Source organism: Capsicum annuum, chromosome 1 (genome assembly GCF_002878395.1).
Source record: "Capsicum annuum cultivar UCD-10X-F1 chromosome 1, UCD10Xv1.1, whole genome shotgun sequence".
Lineage (NCBI taxonomy): Eukaryota > Viridiplantae > Streptophyta > Magnoliopsida > Solanales > Solanaceae > Capsicum > Capsicum annuum.
Window position 1 is genome coordinate 58768754 of NC_061111.1, and position 16350 is coordinate 58785103.

Sequence of the window (16350 nt, forward strand, 5' to 3'; positions counted from 1 at the left end):
GAGTTCCAGAAGAATGGTGATATCAACGTGTGACAGATTCGTTCCAGTGACAATATTGTTGATTTATTCACCAAGTCTTTATCAACTACAAATTTTGAGAAGATGGTGCACAAGATTGAAATGTGGAGATTCAAGTCATTAAATTGAAGTTCCATCAGGGGGAGTAAAATACACGTTGTACTCTTTTTTTCTTAACCAAGATTTTGTCCCATTCAAATTTTCCTGGTAAGGTTGTTAATAAGGCAACACTAAAGGCGTATTACAAGATGTGTGTACTCTTTTACTTTCACTTGACTTTTTTTCATTGAATTTTTTCTAGTAAAAATTTAACGAGACACATTATCTATTAATGAACGTCAAAGGGGGAGTGTTATATAGTATGGATGTCATGTGACATGTATATGTGTGATATCATTTATTAGAGATAATAGTTAGTAGTCAAGTTGAATTTGAAGACCAAAGTTACTTGTTCAATTTGAATTTGAATATCTAAATAGTTGGCCAAATTGTCAACTTGCTGTCAAGTTTAGCAACTTTAAGGAGTAAGTTTGGAGTTCATAAATAGCCACCCTTTTGTACATTTTTATATATGTCAAAGTAGCAAAACAAAAGTATTACTAAAGTTCTCTTCTTTCTTTAAATTTGACTAGTTTATGTACCCGAGCGATGCGCGATCATTATAAATAAGAATATTGAACCAGTTTAGAGTCTTATGCATTAAAAGGTAAAAATTTAAAGTCTTACTAAAAAATTATGATTTATATGCAAATGCATTATGAACAAAAAAAAATTGTGTTTGAGCTGAGATATGTCTCAATTTTTGTTATTTTCTCTTTCATAATTTAATGAGAAAATGGTCAAAAGCCTCCCCAACCTTTACCCCAAATCTCAACTACACACTTATACTTTGCGAGAGTCCTATGACCCCTCTAAACTATTTTAAAATGAAATTATTACCCCCCCCCCCCTCCAACGCTGACATGACAAGAGAGTGTGTTTCACTCTCTTTAAAGAGAATGAGAATGAAAATAATTTATTAAAAAATTATTTTTATATAATTTTAATTATTATTTTTCTTTCTTCTTCTTCTTCCATTCTTCTTCTTCTTCTTCTTCAATGACATCCAAGAACTCATCAATGGCATTTCTTCTTCTTCTATTCTTCTTCAATTTTTCTTCTTCTTCTTCAATGACATCCTAGAACTCATCAATGTCATTTCTTCTTCTTCTTCTTCTTCTTCTTCTTCTTCTTCTTCTTCAATAACATAATGAATCATATGTAATTCATACGATAGGTAATCTTATCAAAATCAAATCAACAATTAATGTCCAAAAGATATTCGATTTTCACAAAATGGCACCGCTTTCAATTGTGCAGCTTCAATGGTGCACAATTTGTGGCAATGAAACGCCGCTGGACAGTGACGGCACCGGCAAAATTTAAAATTCCAACAACTTTATTTTTTCAATGAATTTCAACATTCTCAACGTTAATCAATTTTAGGGGAGCTAAGGAATGATTCTAACCTAGAAATTAATTTGAATTTTTCAATCTGAATTGATTTAATATTCTCACGTAATTCGAGTTCTTAGATGCCATTGATGAGTTCTTAGATGTCGTTGAAGAAGAAGACGAAGAAGAAGAAATGTCATTGATGTGTTCTTGGATGCCATTGAAGAAGAAGAAGAAGAAGAAATGAAGAAATGTCATTGATGTGTTCTTGGATGCCATTGAAGAAGAAGAAGAAGAAAACTTGAAGAAGAAGAAGAAGAAATGAAGAAGAGGATAATAATAATAATAATAATAATAATAATAATAATAATAATAATAATAATAGGAAGAGGAAGAGGAAGAGGAAGAGGAAGGGGTGGAAGAGGAAGAGGAGGAGGAGAAGAAGAAGAAAGAGGAGAAAGAGGAGGAAAAGGAAGAGGAAAAAGAATATGAAATAACACATTACACATATTTCATTCAAAATTCACATTATAATTTGTTGTACATATTAAAATTAAATCGTAAAAATCGAACAACTCATACAAATTTAGATAAAGAATAAATAAATTCAGAGAGCACTGTCAAATACATCCAAAACATTTCGCTTGTTAGGAATCACAAACATATCTAAACTGAAAAAAGACATCTCAGAAATTTTCTAATGCAAAACTTTTCTAATGCAAGAATGCATATAAAATTGAATAACCAAAGGAAAGGGAGTTTTTGAATCTTACAATCGGAAAATCTAGAGAACACTGAGTGGTGTTGTCGTCTTTCGATGCCGTACATCTGCCTTTTTTTGTATAGCACTTTTATAATTTTATGCAATTATCATATCATGTTCGATTTCTCACCTACACAAAAAATCGACACAAGCACACACTTCACTATGAAATGGGGAACTTGGGTGACGGTTTGGGGTTTAGTTTAAATATAAGAAGTTAATTTTGATTTTAAAAAGTGAATGTTAAAAATACTTAAATTGTTAAATTAATTTTTCTTTATATTACGATTACAAATTTATTTAAAGTCTCAAAAGATAGGACTTACAAATAAAAAAAAAAATATTTTTAATTTAAAAATAGTATATTAATTATTAAATCAAATATGTGATAAAGTTGCGATAAATTAATAACCATTATATAAAATTGAGAATAGTTTAAAAGTTGAGTAAATTAAGCCACAAATTTAAAACCTGATGTTATTTGAATATTCCATGTGCAGTTATTGAAGAAAAAATGTGCAGTTATTTTCTAAGCGTATTTATTTGTGGGAAATATACTTATGTCATTTTCATAGAAATATGCAACAATTGAAACTAAATTATAAGTTTATTTTAATAAGTTAATAATAATTAGTTTTAGTTAATGATAATTTCAAGTACATAAGTATTACGATGTCACTTACATTCCTTTCTTTTTATTTTTACTTTATTTATAAAAGATTTTTAGATAGATTTTTTAAATTATTTATTAAAAAAAAAAATTACTGATTTTCTATGATGATGTTACATAATAGTTTTGTATCTCTAATTATATACATATTTATTTATTATTTATAAAAGATTTTGGATTTAATTTTTATTTTTTAAAAAAGAAATTGATGACTTTTGTGACACATGATATTTTGCCCCTCCTATTATATATATAGAGATAGATAGATACATAGATAGATAGATAAATAGATATTGATATTTTGACTTTATTTTATAGCATATAGAATATATTATCCTATCATATATATTAGATAAATTATTCCATTATTATAATATAAATAGAAAAATAAATATCACAAAATTAAGTAATGCCCCTAACTACATATAGTATTTTATTTCAAAATTATCCAAATCCCTTCCACCAAACAAGTCAAAAATGACAAGAGTCAGTCAAATGTAAAGACTCTTCGGAACCTCATTTCTGAAGGTCATGAGCTTGATAATTAAAAAATATTTAAAATACCAACAATAAAAAATATATTTAGTAGAAAAAAAGACTACATAGTAAGCCAAAAAAACATGTAATAAACTGTAGATATGCAAAAGAAAGAGTTAGTATACCACTAGTAACAAAAAGAATAATTAATAAAGAAATAAACATATAAAAAAGTAAAGACCCAATAAAATATGTACACCTTGGAAGAACATAGATATTAATAAAAGCATGTTTTAGAGAAAGAATAGATACACCAATAGAATTATATTTAGCAAATGATAGAATTATAAAACCTATAGAAAAAAGCGTAATAACAGTCATAAAAGGAAATTTAAATTTATCATAAGCGTGAATTATTCAGTAGCAATAACAGATAAAAATGTAGATAAATCATTAGTATTATATTAGAAAATATCAGGAATATAACTAACCCCAATAAATAAAATATTTACAACAAGATGTAAAAATCTATATGTATTAACAACAAAACATAAAATAACACAAAAAAATAAAATTAATAAAATACAAATAGAAAGTCCTTTTGAATAATTTGTAAAAACAATTGATAATAATGATTATAGTTACAAAAATATAGACATAGAAGAAGATTTAGAAATAATAAATGATAGAATAAGTACATAAAAAAAATAGCTCATTAAAATCAGAATCATCAAGATCATCAAAAAGGACAAGTTATGAAACAACTTCAACAATTAATTTAAATAAATATTACATAACGGGAACAATAAATGAAAAAGAATATTTAATACGCTTAAACAAAGGACAAGAAGAAAATTATATAGCAAAATATCTAGTAAAAAGTGAAGAAATAAAATCTAATAATAATATATGCCCAGATCTACTAAGGAATCTAATAAACATTAAGGATACAACAGAAAAAGAAATAATAATAGAAGTTAGGAAAAAAAATAAAATTTCAAATAAAGGAAGAAATGTAAAAAACAGATATAATATTAGTAATAAAATGGTTAGAACAAATAAAACCATACAATATAGAACATACACAATTATCTATAACATATAATAAAGAGAAATTATTCATAAAAAGAACTTTGACATGACATGAAAATATATGTACTTGTAAAAATAATAGTAAAAGGATATTATAATAGGTATTATACACCTATGATAGATACAGGAACAGAAACAAACTTATGTAGATACAACTGTTTACCAGAAAATAAATGGAATAAATTAAAAACATCAATAGTAGTCAAAGAATTTAATCATGAAGAAAGTTTAATTACATATAAAGCTAAAAATGTAAAAATACAGATATGCGATAAAATAATAATAATAGAAAAATCTATAATCATGAACTAACATTAAAAGATTTGCTTTTAAGAATGTCATTTTTAGATAAACTATATCCACATATAATAATTAAAACAGATTGGTGGTTTACAACACCATGTAAACAAAAACTAAGAGCGAAAAAAGTTATTAATAAAATAAGAAAGAAAACTGATTAGATAAAAGGAAGTGAAAAAATTACACAAAAGTTAGAAAATGTAAAAAATATAGAAGACACAGTAGAACTAGTAATATTTTCGATAAATAAAAAAGAAATAACCATATTTTCAATAGATAAGGTAGAAATAATAAAGAAAATATTAAGACAATTATATAGTGAAGATCCATTAAAAGGACGGGGAAAATATAAAACTACTATAAAAATTAAATTAATAGATAAAAATAGCATAACTCAAAAACCATTAACATATAATTTTGATGATTTAAAAAAATTTAAAATGCATATAGATGAATTATTAGAAAAACAATATATACAAAAAAACAATAGTAAACATAATAGTCCAGCATTTATAGTAAATAAACATAATGATTAAAAAAGAGGAAAAAGTAGAATGGTTATTGACTAAAGAAATTTAAATGCAAAAACTATGACATACAATTATCCAATACCAAATAAGATATTAAAAATAAGACAAATACAAGGATATAACTACTTTAGTAAATTTGACTGTAAATCAGGATTTTATCACTCAAAGTTAGATGAAGATTCTAAAGAATTAACCGCATTTACGGTACCACAAGAATTTTATGAATGGAACGTATTACCATTCAGATATAAAAATGCACCAGGTAGATACCAACACTTTATGGATAGTTACTTTAAACAATTACCTAATTGTATAGTAGACATAGATGATATACTACTATACACAAAAACTAAACAAGAACATTTAAAATTATTAGAACAATTTACAGATACAATAGAAAAATCAGGAATAAGTTTAAGAGAAAAGAAAGATGAAATTAGGAAAAATCAGATTGAATTTTTAGGAATACAAATAGATAAAAATGGAGTAAAAATACAACAATATATAGTACAAAAAATAATAAATTCAAAAGAAGAATTAGATACAAAAAAGAAATTACAATCATTTTTAGGATTAGTAAACCAAGTAAGAGAATATATACCAAAATTAGCAGAAAACCTAAAGCCTTTACAGAAAAAAATTAAAAAAGGATGTAGAATATAATTACAACGAAGAAGATAAAAAACAAGTTCAGAAAATAAAAATACTTTGTAAAGAATTACCAAAATTATAATTTTCAGACGAAAATAAAAAATTTACATATATAGTAGAAGCAGATGCAAGTGAATATAGTTATGGGGGAGTACTTAAATATAGGTACGAAAATAAAAAAAATAGAACATCATTGTAGATATTACTCAGGTACATTTAATGAAACAGAAATAAAATGAGAAATAAATAGAAAAGAATTATGTTCATTATATAAATGTTTATTAACATTTGAACCATATATTGTATATAACAAATTTATTGTGTGAATAGATAATACCCAGGTTCGATGGTGGTTAACAAGAAAAATACAAAACTCGGTTATGATGAAGGAAATTCGAAGATTAGTATTGAATATATTAAATTTTACATTTACGATTGAAGTAATTAAGACTGACAAGAATGTTATTGCAGATTACATATCAAGACAAAACTACTCAAACTGATTTACCAATTGAAGAAGCTGATGTCAAAGATACCCAAACAGACCTAATATTATAAGTGTTTGAACAAATGAAGTTATTACAAGAACGAGTTATCACATTAACTATTGAAGTTACAAATGTAAATGTGCAGGTTGAGCACTATAAAAAACAAGAAGCTATTAGCAAAGATACTGTGCAGGAAGAGCACATTTAAAAAAATAGACCTAGAAGGTGACGATGAGAAACACCTAAAAACTCAAATTACTAACAAAATTATAGTTACAGCTGCAGACGCAGGTGATGTATCCAAGGGAAAGTATATAGTCACTCAAAATAAACCTAAACTACCAAAGAAAAAGAATTATAACCTCAACCAGATATTCTCAAAACCACATACACCAAATATACAAAAATCAGAGTCAGTATACCTCCCCAAGTACACACATATTCCGAATCAATCAATCAACAAAAGCAGACTTATAACTATATCACTCGTACATATATTGATAATATTTATACATTACAAAAATTGTTAAATACAAAACCTATCCAGAATAAAGACTTAGCAAAATAAAACCAAGAATATATTACACAAAAATGTCAGAACTATAACAAACTTATTATTTTGCCTGGCACCAGTGCAAACTTAATTTCTTCATGTTACTATTATGGACTATTATCTACAATTTACATAGTTACTGGAGAAGAGTTAACAAGAATTTCAGATATTCACAAAAAATTTATAGATTATAAAAAGATTACGAAGGGACAGTTATTCTATGTTGGTTTCTACTCAGCACCAGCAGAAATATTATTTGATAGAATAAAACAGACAATTACTGTTGTCAAGATAGGAATGACACGAGATTATATTATCCCTGAAGAAATATGCGAACCAAAAGAGACAACCAAAAATCAGATACCGGACTTCTACCAAAACAAGAGAGTTATTGGACTTAGCAGTATATTGACTGAGTTAGAGAATAATTATATAAATCAAAACCCAGTTTGGATTTACTATAGCAGAAATCAATTATTGGTTTACTCTACTTGTAAAAATATTAGAGAAAATGACAGAGAAGAGATAAGAAAATGGATCATAACGATCCTAAAATCAGAAGAGTTACTAGTCACAAGATCTATTATGAAATGAGTTATTTCAGAAGAAGTTATGGATCAATTCTGTAAACAAGTTGGCCAAAGATACGATGACCACATATGCAGCAGATGCAGTGGAAGACACAACTTTATTTCAGATAAGATGCTACAATAGCAAGAAGATAAAAAAGCAGCAGATACGACAAGAATAAAATAACAACTGATCAATAATAGAGAAATAAAAGACAAAAGAGACAAGTTAATAAAAGTTAGAAAGCGACATATGGCAAAATAGTTAGTTTTTCTTAACTTATTTTTACGTAAAATGTATGGCATTATTAGAGTGTCATTATTACACTTGACTTTTTGGCGCCTATCATTATTAGTCTTAAGTAGCCTTTAAGACTTTTTGATTTCTACTTTTTGTAAAGTAGTTTTTGTAGAAGTATATTAGAACAGGTGTAAAGATGTAAATAGGATAAACGTTTTCTTTATCTTTTTTAGATTATAAATAGAGGAGCATCCGCTCAGATGAAGGGCAAGCCTTCATGAGTTGAAGCAAAAACCCTTTCTTGTACACAAAAAACTTTTGAATTATTTAATAAAAAAATAGGTATATTTCTAAGGAAAAGCTATGAATCAGACATCTATGAAAAATCTAGAATTATCGGATTTACCAGAGCAAGTATTTATATTTATGATTATGAATAGCTAAATTCATAAATTCCTGACAATCATAATATGATAAAATAAGTTCATGTTAGTTACTTTATAGTAGAATTATTCGAAAAATAGCATGTTAAGAATTTTATTAGCAGAGAGGGAAAAGGAGAAAAATTCCTAAGAACTATGACATCCTAAAGGTGAAACCAGTGAGGCAAGAAAGCCGTGATAGGGGAATAGCTAGAGTAGAGGCATTGTATAAGGAAAAGAATCCAGATTATCATGCTAATAGTGACAGAAGAACATGTTATTTAAAAATAATCTAGTACATAGTAATCTAAAATGATCATATTTTGTTATGTGTATGATTGAAGGAAATATTTTGAAAAAGCATCATATGAAAAATTAATACTTATTTATCTGACGAAATGGTAGAAAAAATCAAATTACTTGTTTTGTATATACTTAAGGATATAGAAATTGTAGATATAAGAAAAATCATATTGAAAAAAATATTTGATAAATATTTTATGACTAGAATAAATTATATACCACACCTACATACCTACTCTTACAAATACTTACATACCAAACCTACACATCAACCATGATAAATTACATATATTTAGAAAATTGGAAAATGGATATGAAAAATATACAATTAATAGAAAAACTAATGAAAACAAATTTAGAAGAATATATGAGAACTAAAGATATTAAATATATAGAATTTCTTAATGAAAATATAGAGGAATTATTAAGATTAAAACAAACAACTAATAAATACTATGATAAAGCAATTAATTACTAGAATCCAATTCCAAGTTATCCAAGTTATTCGTAGAAACCTAAGCATAATATGAACAATATGGCAAGATATATATCTGATGAAACTAAGATACTAGTTTTATATATCATAAAAGACTTAGAATTAGAAAACATAAAGAAAATAATATGGGAAAAAATATTTGATTATGAAGATGAGTTACTAAGTACTAATTGGATAGAAGATGAATTAGAAAATATAGATTTCTATGGTAGAAATAATTCAGACAGTTATTATTCAGATAGATATTATACAAATTAAAAATGCTAGAATATATTCAGAGAGTTAGAGAAAAACAAAGTTGGCTATACGGAGAAATTAATTATAAAAACCAGCTTAGAAAAGGAAGAGAACAATTAAAATAAAAATTGATTTGGATAATTAAAACCATAAAACAACTAGAAATAAAAGACAGTATAGAATATGATTTAGACATAAAATTATTCATAGACGAAAAAGACAGGATAATTAATGAAATAGATAACCTAGAATTTAATATCAGATATAGTACAATTAGAATAAATTATTACAAAGAATTTGCAATATCACAACTACTTTAGGATAAAATGATAGACTATGAGTATTTAAAATATTGAAGACAAGATATGGAAGAAATAAGATTAACAGAAATACTTATGAAAGAGAATTTAATTGAGTATTTTAGAACAAAAGATATAGAATATTTAGAATACCTCTAAAATAATATACAAGAATTACAAAGACTAAGAGAAAAAACTAAAGAATATTATAGTAAAACATTTAATCAAATACCATCCAATCACCCCCAAAGATATGAACATTAATAAAATTAAAATAAATAAACTAAAAATAAAAATGATTAAAGAAGTTAAGAAATATCCATGCACAAACAAAAATAGATTCATTAGAGCTATAATAGATCTATTTTAGTTACCCAAGTTATCATCAAGCTCATAAAAAAGAACAATTTATGAAACAATTTCAATAGTTAATTCAACCCAATATTACATAACAATAATAATAAAAGTTATTATTACATATAAAGCTAAGAATATAAAAATACAGATATGCGATAAAATAATAACAATAGAAGAAAACTATAATTAAGAACTAACATCAAAAGTTATGCTTTTAGGAATGTCATTTTTAGATAAATTATACCCACATATAATAACTAAAATAGATTGGTGGTTTACAACACCATGTAAACAAAAACTAAGAGCAAAAAGAGTTATTAATAAAATAAGAAAGAAGACTGATTGGATAAAAGGAAATGAAAAAATTACACAAAAGTTAGAAAATATAAAAAATACAGAAGACACAGTAGAACTAGTTGTATTTTCGATAAATAAAAAAGAAATAACTATACTTTCAATAGATAAGGTAGAAATAATAAAGAAAAAATTAAGACAATTATATAGTGAAGATCCATTAAAAGGACGGAAAAAATATAAAACTACTATAAAAATTGAATTAATAGATAAAAATAGCATAATAACTCAAAAACCATTAACATGTAATTTTGACGATTTAAAATAATTTAAAATGCATATAGATGAATTATTAGAAAAACAATATATACAAAAAAACAATAGTAAACATAATAGTCTAGCATTTATAGTAAATAAACATACTGAACAAAAAAGAAGAAAAAGTAGAATGGTTATTGACTAAAGAAATTTAAATGCAAAAACTATGACATACAATTATCCAATACCAAATAAGATATTAAAAATAAGACAAATACAAGGATATAACTATTTTAGTAAATTTGACTGTGAATCAGGATTTTATCACTTAAAGTTAGATGAAAATTCTAAAAAATTAACCGCATTTACGGTACCACAAGGATTATATGAATGGAACGTATTACCATTCAGATATAAAAATGCACCAGGTACATACCAACACTTTATGGATAGTTACTTTAAATAATTTCCTAATTGTATAGTATACATAGATGATATACTACTATACACAAAAACTAAACAAGAACATTTAAAATTATTAGAACAATTTACAGATATAATAGAAAAATCAGGAATAAGTTTAAGAGAAAAGAAAGATGAAATTATGAAAAACCAGATAGAAACTTTAGGAATACAAATAGATAAAAGTGGAGTAAAAATACAACAACATATAGTACAAAAAATAATAAATTCAAAAGAAGAATTAGATACAAAAAAGAAATTACAATCATTTTTATGATTAGTAAACCAAGTAAGAGAATATATACCAAAATTAGCAGAAAACCTAAAGCCTTTACAGAAAAAAATTAAAAAAGGATGTAGAATAAAACTACAACGAAGAAGGTAAAAAACAAGCTCAAAAAATAAAAATACTTTGTAAAGAATTACCAAAATTACAATTTCCAGACGAAAATAAAAAATTTACATATATAGTAGAAGCAGATGCAAGTGTATATAGTTATGGAGTAATTAAATATAGGTACAAAAATGAAAAAATAGAACATCATTGTAGATATTATTCAGGAACATTTAATGAAACAGAAATAAAATGAGAAATAAATAGAAAAGAATTATGTTCATTATATAAATGTTTATTAGTATTTGAACCATATATTGTATATAACAAATTTATTGTGAGAATAGATAATACCCAGGTTCGATGATGGTTAACAAGAAAAATACAAAACTCCGTTACGATGAAGGAACTTCAGAGATTAGTATTGAATATATTAAATTTTACATTTACGATTGAAGTAATTAAGACTGACAAGAATGTTATTGCAGATTACATATCAAGACAAAGCTACTCAAACTGATTTAACAATGGAAGAAGTTGATGTCATAGATACCTAAACAGACCTAATATTATAAGTGTTTGAACAAATGAAGTTATTACAAGAACGAGTTATCACATTAACTACTGAAGTTATAAATGTAAAAGTGCAGGTTGAGCACTATAAAAAACAAGAAGCTATTAGCAAAGATACTGTGCAGGAAGAGCACATTAAAAAACTAAACCTAAAAGGTGACGATGAGAAACACCTAAAAACTCAAATTACTAATGAAATTACAGTTACAGCTGTAGGCGCAAGTGATGTATCCAAGTGAAAGAATATAGTCACTCAAAATAAACCTGAACTACCAAAGAAAAAGAATTATAACCTCAACCAGATATTCTCAAAACCATATACACCAAATATACAAAAATCAGAGTCATCCATACCTCCCCAAATACACACATATTCCGAATCACTTAATCAACAAAAGCAGACTTATAACTATATCACTCGTACATATATTGATAATATTTATACCTCACAAAAATTGTTAAATACAAAACCTATCCAGAATAAAGATTTAGCAAAACAAAATCAAAGATGTATTGCACAAAAATGTCAGAACTATAACAAACTTATTCCTTTGTCTGGCACCAGTGCAAACTTAATTTCTTCATGTTACTATTATGGACTATTATTTACAGTTTACACAATTACTGGAGAAGAGTTAACAAGAATTCCAGATATTCACAAAAAATTTATGGATTATAAAAGGATTACGAAGGGACAGTTATTCTATGTCCGTTTCTACTCAGCACTAGCAGAAATATTGTTTGATGAAATAAAATAGACAATTACTATTGTCAAGATAGGAATGACGCTAGACTATATTATCCCCGAAGAAATATGTGAACAAGAAGAGATAACCAAAAATCAGATACCGAACTTCTATCGAAACAAGAGAGTTATTGGATTTAGCAGTATATTGATTGAGTTAGCGAATAATTATATAAATCAAAATCCAGTTTGGATTTGCTATAATAGAAATCAATTATTGGTTTACTCTACTTGTAAAAATATTAGAGAAACTGACAGAGAAGAGATAAGAAAATGGATCATAACGATCCTAAAACCAGAAGAGTTATTTGTCACAAGATCTATTATGAAAGGAGTTATTTCAGAAGAAGCTATGGATCAATTCTGCAAACAAGTTGGCCAAAGATACGATGACCACATATGCAGCAGATGTAGTGGAAGACATAATTTTATTCCAGATGTGATGCTACCATAGCAAGAAGATAAAAAAGCAGCAGATACGACAACGAGAAGATGAAAAAAAGATAACAACGGAGCAATAATGGAAGAGATAAAAAACAAAGATAATAAAAGCTAGAAAGCGACATGTGAATTATTGTATAGCCTTTTAAATCTTGTTACGTAAATTGTATAGTTAGGAAGACTTTTTAGTAATAACCGTTAATAACTTTAACTCTTTAGGCATAGGCTTTTTGACTTTTCATGTATAGCATTATTAATTCTTATCTTTCTAACAAAAATAGGAGATGTAAATTAGGAAACGTGTAAAGTGTGTTAATAGTTTACGCGCTTTTTTAGGATTATAAATAGAGAGCATTTTGGTCAGTTAGAGGTAAGCCTTCAAGAGTTGAAGCAAACATTCTTTCTTGTATACAAAAAACTTTTGAATTATTTAATAAAAAATAGGTATATTTCTAACGAAAAGCTATGAATCAGACAGCTATGGAAAATCTAGAATTATCAAATTTACCAGAACATGTATTTATATTTATGATTATGAATAGCTAAATTCATAAATTCATGACAATCATAATATGATAAAATAAGTTCATGTTAGTTACTTTATAGTAGAATTATTCGAAAAATAGCATGTTAATAATTTTATTAGCAAAGAGGAAAAAGGAGAAAAATTCCTTAGAACTATGCCATCCTAAAGCTGAAATCGGTGAGGTAAGAAAGTCGTGATAGGGGAATAGCCAGACTAGAGGCGTTGTTTAAGGGAAAAGTATCCAGATTATCATGCTAATAGTGACAGAAGAACATGTTATTTAAGAATAATCTAGTATATAGTAATCTAAAATGATCATATTTTGTTATGTGTATGATTGAAGGAAATATTTTGAAAAAGCATCATATGAAAAATGAATACTTATTTATCTGATGAAATGGTAGATAAATTCAAAATACTTGTTTTGTATATATATTTAAGGATGTAGAAATTGTAGATATAATAAAAATCATATTGAAAAAAATATTTGATAAATATTTTATGACTAGAATAAATTATATACCACACCTACATACCTACTCTTACAAATACTTACATACCAAACCTACACATCAACCATGATAACTTACGTATATTTAGAAAATTGGAAAATGGATATGAAAAATATACAATTAATAGAAAAACTAATGAAAATAAATTTAGAAGAATATATGAGAACTAAAGATATAAAATATATAGAATTCCTTAATGAAAATATAGATGGATTGTTAAGATTAAAACAAACAACTAATAAATACTATGATAAAGCAATTAATTACTAGAATCCAATTCCAAGTTATTCAAGTTATTCGTAGAAACCTAAGCATAATATGGATAATATGACAAGATATATATCTGATTAAACTAAGATACTAGTTTTATATATCATAAAAGACTTAGAATTAGAAGACATAAAGAAAATAATATGGGAAAAAATATTTGATTTTGAAGACGAGTTACTAAGTACTAATTGGATAGAAGATGAATTAGAAAATATAGATTTCTATGGTAGAAATTATTATTCGAATAGTTATTATTCAGATGGATATTATACAAATTAAAAATACTAGAATATATTCAGAAAGTTAGAGAGAAACAAAGTTGGCTATACGAAGAAATTAATTATAGAAACCTGCTTAGACAAGGAAGAGAACAATTAAAAAAAAAGATTAATTTGAATAAATAAAACCATAAAACAACTAGAATTAAAAGACAATTTAGAATATGATTTAGACATAGAATTATTTATAGACGAAAAAGACAGGATAATTAACGAAATAGATAACCTAGAATTTAATATCAAATATAGTACAATTAGAATAAATTATTACAAAAAAATTTGCAGTATCACAACTACTTTAGGATAGAACGATATACTATGAGTATTTAAAATATTGGAGGCAAGATATGGAAGAAATAAGATTAACAGTGATACTGATGAAAGAGAATTTAATTGAACATTTTAGAACAAAAGATATAGAATATTTAGAATATTTTCAAAATAACATACAATGACAAAGACTAAGAGAAAAAACTAAAGAATACTACAGTAAAACATTTAATCAAATACCTTTTAATCACCCCCAACATATGAACATCATTAAAACTTAAATAAATAAATTAAAAATAAAAATGGTTAGAAAGTTAAGAAACATCCACGCACAAATAAAAATAGATCCATTAGAGTTATAATAGATCTATTTAAGTTGTCCAATTTATCCGCACCCCCTACAATTGATATCAGAGTCTATGTTGTTTAAAGTTACGGAAGTAGTATGTATTTGGATTTAGTTGATTAATTTATTAATTATGATAAAATTAGATTTAGATCTCCACCAAAATATTATAAATATTATTTGGATGAATAGCGTACAAAAGTTACAAAAATGTAAAGAATTAAAACAAATAATATCTGAAAAACGTAAAGAATTAAAAATAAGGATAGAAAGACTACAGTGTAACATAATTGTTGGAGTTAGTAAAAACTCAATAAATGCACAAAAAGAAGAAATATCAAATTTAGAATCAACAATAGATAGTCTAGAATATATATATCAATATAACCTATATACATTTAAGTAAAATGAACAAAAAAGAATTTATAATAAACGAAAAAACATATGAAAATCACGAAGGATTAAAAATAAAAATAGTATTCTCTAATTTAGGAAGAAGATATAAGAAAATAGGTGAGCATTTATATTTAATGTTAGAAAAAGAAGAATTAAAATTAGAAGATAAGTTGGCAGTCATGGTAAAAATAGAAAAAGAAAACGAAGAGATAGATAGAAAAAAAAAAGATAAGATAAAACAACAAACCACAGAAGAAATATGAAAAATAGAAGAAACTAAAAACAGTAGGATTGCTGAATTAGAAAATGAACTACAAATGCTAAAAGATTTGTATGAAAAAAGATAGAAAGAAAAATAAGAAAAAGATAAAGAACAAAAATTATTAAACGAGATAAGTCAATTTAAAGAAAAATTAGAAATAAAAAATAAAGAACCAGAAACCAGTGAATTAGAAATAAATACAATAGATACTGAAGAAACAGATAATTATGATTCGGAAGATACTGAACAGAAATTCTAGAAAATATAGAAAATCTAGAAATTAATAAAAAGCAAGAAGTAATTAATAAAGAAAATTCAGAACTAATAAATACAGAAGTAAATACTCTAGATAAAAATATAATACCTAGTACATCATAAATAAAATAACCAACATATAATTACAAAAGTAAGTTTAAAGGATATAATCCAAAGGATGAATATAATAAATGGATACCAAAATAAATAAGTAATTATAACTTTTTA